General features: G+C 37.6%; 1 pseudogene; it reads left to right on the top strand.

The window, feature by feature from the left end:
* The first annotated feature begins 565 nt into the window (after positions 1–565).
* The window catches only part of LOC138163410 (large ribosomal subunit protein mL46 pseudogene), an 8496-nt pseudogene continuing 1769 nt past the window's right edge, over positions 566–7292 (top strand).

Raw genomic sequence — 7292 nt, 5'->3', positions numbered from 1 at the left:
CATGCAAGTTGGAAGGATTCCTTCTTGCTCCTACATAATCTATATGATTAATATTACTAATACCTCAGATTATGCCCATAATATATTTCCATTGTTCAGTACTTTTCTAATTTTTGGTTAGTTTTCTAATCATCTTATTAAAAAAAGGCAAAAATTGTTAGCTTTTTAGATGTCAGTAGCAATCCTGTACTGTAACTTTTTTTTTTTTGCTTAGGGGCAGAAGGGAAAAACTGACCCAATGTCATAGAATCACTGTGTTGCTTTCTAGTTTCCTTGACAGTCCAAAGAAAGGGTATTGCTTACAAAACATTTTATTGTTTAAAAGTTTTGAATAAAACATGCTAACCTTGTCATACCAAGTGACAGACAGAAATGTCACCATTGTTTGCCAGGGAAAAATAATCCATATACTTCATGTATAATTCATCTGATCTTTAAGAATGTTTAACAATATTGAATTTAGATAAATTTCAGTATTATGGTGCATCAAGCTTCCTTTATCAATTTACACATGTGCCTCATCAATTTAAGTCTTCTTCTGTATTACTCTATCTCTGTATTAACCATGACAGCCCTGGAAGGTGTTCCTATTTTCAGGGTAAATTTGTACCTCTATTGCCCATATTACAATTCCTCAACCTCCTCTCTGGGATGGTCTATAAGTCATTAACTTAGTAACCTCCAATAAGTCAAGGTTGTAAATCCATCACAAAAGTCCTAGTCACAAGGACAGGTATCTAACTATATCCTTTTCCCTCAGAGCACTCAGTCTTTAGATAGGGATTGAAGAACTAGTCTCAATAAGATTTCAATCCCCTCTAAAATAAGATTGTGATGACTTCCGAAACCTCCCTGTCAATCAAAGTTAACCAAGGACAGGTCTGAAAATGAATGTGCTTGGGGTAAAAGAGATGGAAAAGTCTGCTTTAAATGGGCACTATATAAACTGGAATTCCCTTTGCTGTGAAACAGAAATAAATGAGTGTTTGCAGTCTCTTCCCACAATGTGTACTCTCATGGCACTATCCAGCTTATGGTTTCCCTGAGTACCAAGTCTGAAAAATGTTTTTCACATAGCCACATCTTGTGGAATCAGCACCTCTACAAAAAGGAGAGGAAAGAGTGTAGCAGAAAGTGATCCACAATACAGCTGGAAAATAAAACACCACAGAAACTCGTAAGGAAGGATTGCTTCACTGACGTTAAGCACAAATTGGCGAGCAAAATGTAAATGAAATTGGAGTCTCCGGAAGCATATTCTGAAGGGCCATTCTAGTTTTAGGAATAGCAACTCTCATTGTTCCCATTTTAATTTCTTCAAACTTCCTTGTTTACTTATGCCTTAATATTAAGGTTTTGTTTTTCTCAGCAGTTATCATGAAAAAACATTTTCCTATAATTAAGAATAATTGATAAAACTCTACAACTTGCAACTGTAGAGAATAAAATTAGTTTGATAAATTTATCTTAAATAGCACTTTAATAAAATTGAACATATTTTGGGCTGTTAAAAGTTACTCATTATATATTAGAAGATAGAAATATCATATGTTTAACTCTATCCTTTGGGTGTATATTTATTTCTACGTGCATGCATGATATGCATACGCATGTGTTGCATGCATATACACATGTATAAAAAGTGTATGTGTACATACAAGAAAGAAGTGAGATCAGTGTCTTCATATCAAGAATGAAGATAATAATGGCACGTACTTCCCAAGATTGTGGTAAGGGTTAATGAGATGTTTGTAACGTTCTTAGCACAATGCCTGGCACAGAGTAAATGCTATATAAATGTTAATTATAATTACTAGAGACATATAGGTAGTTCAGTGGCTAGGGTACTAGGTCAAAATTCAGGAAGGCCTGTCAAATATAGCCTCATATACAGGGCAAGTTACTTAAACACTGGTTGCCTCAATATCCTCATCTGTAAAATGGATATGAAAATAGCACCATGTCCCAGGGTTGTTATAAGGAACAAATGAGAAAACTGTAAAGCACTCAGCATGGTATCTAGCACATAGTAAACCCTATATAAATATTAGCTTTTTATTATTAATAATTTTCATGTCAGGGCAGGTAGGTGGCACAGTGGCCCTGGAATGAGGAGGACCTGAGTTCAAATCTGGCCTCAGATACTTGACACACTTACTAGCCATGTGACTTTGGGCAAGTCACTTAACCCCAATTGCCCTCCAAATTCTACAGAACCCACAAAGTGACAGAGAGAAGGAAGCCTGGAAGGTCGACAGGAAAGGTCTATCACACCAATCTAGGAACCCAGCACAGTCCAGCATGAATGGCACAGTTTCAGCCCAAGGGAGGCCCCTACCCATAAACAGCCAGCGTAGACTTCAGGAGAGTGAATAATCAGTAGCAGTGGCAGTTTCCAGATTTCTCAACCCATAAAGACAAAAGACAAAGTAAAAGGTCAGTGAGGAACCTTGTTGGAACAGGGAAGGACTGAAGAACACTGTCCAGCCAGTGCCCACGGGATGAGAAGCAACCAGAGGCATGGTGGCTTTGCAGCCACTGCCACGTGGCTCCTTTAAGAGCTTCTGGCCTACAGACCATAAGGGTACCAAGTCACCATTCAGAGAGTAATCACCCTTGATTTAACCTGCTTGGATCCAGATAACGATCTTGGGTGGTGGCTGGGGTGTGTGACCAGTGAGCCAGATCTTGTGGGGATTTTAGAGAGGGCACCCTCCTAAAATCTCTGGCAGCTGCAGAAATACCAACAATTTAGGACATAGCTCTCTCCATTCTGGAAGCAGAATTCTACTGTGGCAAAGATCTCAAAAGTCAGCGCGGCCAGGTAGCACAGCAAGTAAGAGCACTGGCCCCAGTGTTGGGATGATCTGGGGATTGAATCCGGGCTCAGACATTTAGCACCCGCCCAGAAACACCTGGCCGTGTAACCTTGAGCAAGTTACTTAACCCCAATTTAAAAATAAATCTCAAAAGTCAAGTAATTGGCTGGCAATAAGTACAAACAACAGAAGCACAAACATACCATAGAATCTTTTTTGGGGGACAAAATGGATCAAGGCATGGAATGGGAGGAAGGCAATGAAGTCAAAACTCTTGCATCAAAAGCCTCCAGCTATAATATGAACTGGTTACAAGCTATGGAGAAGCTCAGGAAGGATTCTGAGAATCACATAAGAGAAGTGGAGGAAAAATTGGGAAGAGAAATGAAAATGATGCAAGAAAATTGAGTCAACAGCATGCTAAAGGATACCCTCAATAAAAATACACTGAAGAAAATAACACCTTAAAAAACAGACTAACTCCAATGGCAAAAGAGGCCCAAAAAGCCAATGATGAGAAAAATGCCTTAAAAAGCTGAATTTGCCAGATGGAAAAGGAATTTCAAAAACTCACAGAAGAGAATAACTCCTTCAAAACTAGATTAGATCAATTGAGACTAATGGCTTTATGAGAAATCAAGAAACTAAAAACAGATTCAAACAAATGAAAAAAAATAAAAGGTGCTGTGAAATATCATATTTGAAAAACCACTGACCTGAAAATAGATCGATGAGATCATCTAAAAATAATTGGACTACCTGAAAGCCATGATCAAAGAAAGAACCTAGAAATCATCCTTCAAGAAATTCTCAAGGAAAATTGCCCTGAAATTTTAGAATGAGAGGGAAAAATAGAAATTGAAAGAATTCACCAATCACCTCTGGAAAAAGATCCCAAAAGGAAACTCCTAGGAATATTATAGCCAAATTCCAGAGTTCCCAGGTCAAGGAAAAAATACTACAAGGAGTCAGGAAGAAACAATTTGAGTATTGTGGAAACACAATTGGGATAACAAAAGACCTAGCAGCTTCTACATTAAGGGATCAAAGGGCTTGGAATAAGATATTCCAGAGGTCAAAGGAGTTAGGACTAAAACCAAGAATCACCTACCAAACAAAACTGAGTATAATGCTATAAGGAAAAATATGGTCGTTCAATGAAATAGAGAATTTTCAAGAGTTCTTGATGAAAAAAACAGTTGAACAGAAAATTTTACTTTCAAACACAAGAAGCAAGTAAAGCATGTGAACGTAAACAGGAAAAGGAAATCATAAGGAACTTATTAAAGTTGAACCATTTACATTCCTACATGGAAAAATGATAATTGTAACCCACAAGGTTTTTCTCAATATGAGGATAGTTGAAGAGAGTATATATATACATATATATATATAACATATATGCATACATATATGTATAGGAGGGTGTATGTGTGTCTAAACATGTATGTGAGTGTGGGGATATGTATGTTCATGTATACAGAGACAGAGGATGAGTTGAATATGAAGGGATGATAATCTAAAAAACAAAATTAAGAGGTGAGAGGGGAATTTATTGGGAGGAGAAAGGGAGACATAGATTAGGGTAAATTATGTCATATAAAGGAGGCAAGAGAAAACTATTACAATGGAGGGGAAGAGTAGGAAAGTGAAAAGGAATGGGACAACCCAATTCTCATTGAATTTGGCTTAAGGAGGGAATAACATACACACTCAAATGGGTATCTTACCCTACAAGAAAATAGGAAGTTATGGGATAAGAGGGAGGATGATAGAAGGCAGGGCAGATTGGGGGAGAAGGTAGTTAGAAGCAAACACTTTTGGAAAGGGACAAAGTGAAAGGAGAAAATAGAATAAGTGGGGTGGCAGGATAGGATGGAGGGAAATATAGTTAGTCTTTCACAATATAACTACTATGGAAATGATTTTGGTAACCACACATGTACAACCTATATTGAATTGTTTATCTTCCCAGTGGGGGTGGATGAGGAGGGAAGAAAGAAAAGAATCTGGAACTCAAAGTTTTAAAAACAAATGTTTAATTTTTTTTATGTGAAAGTGGGAAACAAGTTATACAGGTATTGGGGTAAGAAACCCATATTTCCCTACTAGAAAGTTAGGAGGGTGATGGGAGAGGATTTAAGAGAGAACAGATTGGGGGAAGCGGTATTCAGTAGGCTTGCTATTTTGGGGTGGGGGTACGGGAAAGATGGGGAGAAAAAAATTGTAACTCAAAACCTTGTGGAAATGAATGTTGAAAACTAAAAATAAATAATAAAAAATGATACTATATGGTTACATGACACAATATTGCATTACCAAAATTTTAATGTTAAAAAACCTACAAATTGACAATAAATTATTAAATTTTAAATGTATCATTTAAAAATATATCTTTTTATCACTTACAGGAGCCACGGTGGTGGGTAAAGAAGTAAGTCACTCCTCTATTCCCTTACCAACCTCCAAAAAAACAGAAAATATAACCTCTGGAGAATCTCTGGAACAGCTAAGCCAGCAGAAAGACAGAGTTCAGCAGTCTTGTAGCACAGGAAGCTTGTGGAATTAATGGAAAAGGTCCTCTCACTCTGATGGAAGGGGAGCAGTGCAAGACAGGAGGTGTCCCAGCAAGCTAGTGGCAAGCCTCACCTAAGCAAAACAGGGGAAATACTGAATCCCAGGCTGATGGGGAAGGCAAATCCCAGAACAAGGACCCCCTGAGTGCCTTGGCCCAGATCAGCAGCAGGTAAGCAAAAGACACTTACATCGTTCAGCTGCCAGCACCTGAGGCCCCAGAACACAAAGCCAGTGACTAAGCCCCTGGACCCCAGCAAAAGAAACTTGCATCAGTGTCCCTTGTGCTATAGCCAAAGAGCTCAACTTTAACGGACAGGAAATATACAAACAACATGAGCAAAAAGCAGAAACAGACAATGACCATAGATACTCTCTTTTTTTTTATTTTTAAGCAATCGGGGTTAAGTAACTTGCTCAAGGTTACACGGCCAGGTGTTTCTGAGTGGGTGCTAAGTGTCTGAGCCCGGGATTCGATCTCCAGGTGTTCTCAACACTGGAGCCGGTGCTCTTACTTGCTGTGCTACCTGGCTGCCCCTCATAGATTCTCTCTTTTGGAAGAGGGAAGATGAAAACAAAATTGGGAGAGGAAAATATTGCCAATATATGTGCATCCAAAACCTCAGAGAAGAATATGAATTGGTCTAGACCCAAAAAAGCCTTCTTGGTAGAGTTCAAGAAGGATTTTAAAAGTCAAATAAGAAAGGCAGAAGAAAAAATGGGAGGTATGCAAGAGAGAGTCAAAAGTTTTAAAAAGGAAGGACAAAAATTGACTGTAGGAAAAACGTTCTTAAAAATACAATTAGCCAAAAGTAAAAAAAAGTACACTGAAGAAAACAATTTCTTAAAAAGAAGAATTGACCAAACAAAAGGAGGCACAAAATCTCACTGAAGAGAACTCCTCAAGAAATAAAATAGACCAAATACAAAGAAAGGTACAAAATTTAATTGAAAAACACAATTCATTAAAAATTGTAATTGGGCGAGTGGAAGCTAGTGACTCTATAAGACATCAAAAATCAGTCAAACAAAATTTTAAAAATGAAAAAGAAAGACGAACACATAAAATAACTCATTGGATAAACAACATACCTGGAAAATAGATCCAAGAGAGATAATTTAGGGACAGCTAGGTGGTGCAGTGAATAGAGCATTGGCCCTATTCAGGAAGTACTAGAGTTCAAATACAGTCTCAGACATTTAACACATACTAGCCATGTGACCTTGGGAAAGTAATTTAACCCTGACTTCCCCACTCCAAAAAAAAGAGAGAGAGAATTTAAAAATTATTGGTCAGCCTGAAAGCCATGATCAAAAAAAGGGTGTGGACAGCATCTTTCAAGAAATCATCAAGGGAACGTGGTCTTCCTCCTGGAAGAGATTCCAAATTGAAAACACCAAGGAATATTGTTCCAAATTCCAGAACTTGCAGGTCCAGGAGAAAATACTGCAAGTTGCCAGAAACAAATTAAATATTGTGGAACCACACTTGGGAATATGTAGGATTATGAAGCTTATACATTAAAACATTGGGGGGGGCATGGAATATGATATTCCATAAGGCAATATAGCTTGAATTACAACCAAGAATCAACTACGCAGAGAAATTGAGCATTATCTTTCAGGTATGGGTGATGAACATTCAGTGAAATAGGGGAATTCCAAACTTTCATGTTGAAAAGATCAGAGGTCAACAGAAAGTTTGATCTTCAAGAGAGGAATAGAAAAGATAAACACTAAAGAAAAAAAATGTTATTCAATAAGGGAAAAATTATTACATCCCTAGAAGGAAATATAATCCGTGAAACTCTTGATAAATGAAACTTACTTGTGATATTTATAAAGAATACCACAGAGAGAGAGAGAGAGAGAGAGAGAGAGAGAGAGAGAGAGAGAGAG

The sequence above is a fragment of the Petaurus breviceps genome, unplaced genomic scaffold (assembly GCF_028583685.1).
Source record: "Petaurus breviceps papuanus isolate PSGF00001 unplaced genomic scaffold, PetGlider_PUasm1.0 125, whole genome shotgun sequence".
Taxonomy (NCBI): domain Eukaryota; kingdom Metazoa; phylum Chordata; class Mammalia; order Diprotodontia; family Petauridae; genus Petaurus; species Petaurus breviceps.
The sequence above is the reverse complement of the archived record's forward strand: the minus strand, read 5'-3'. Positions and strand labels throughout refer to the sequence as shown.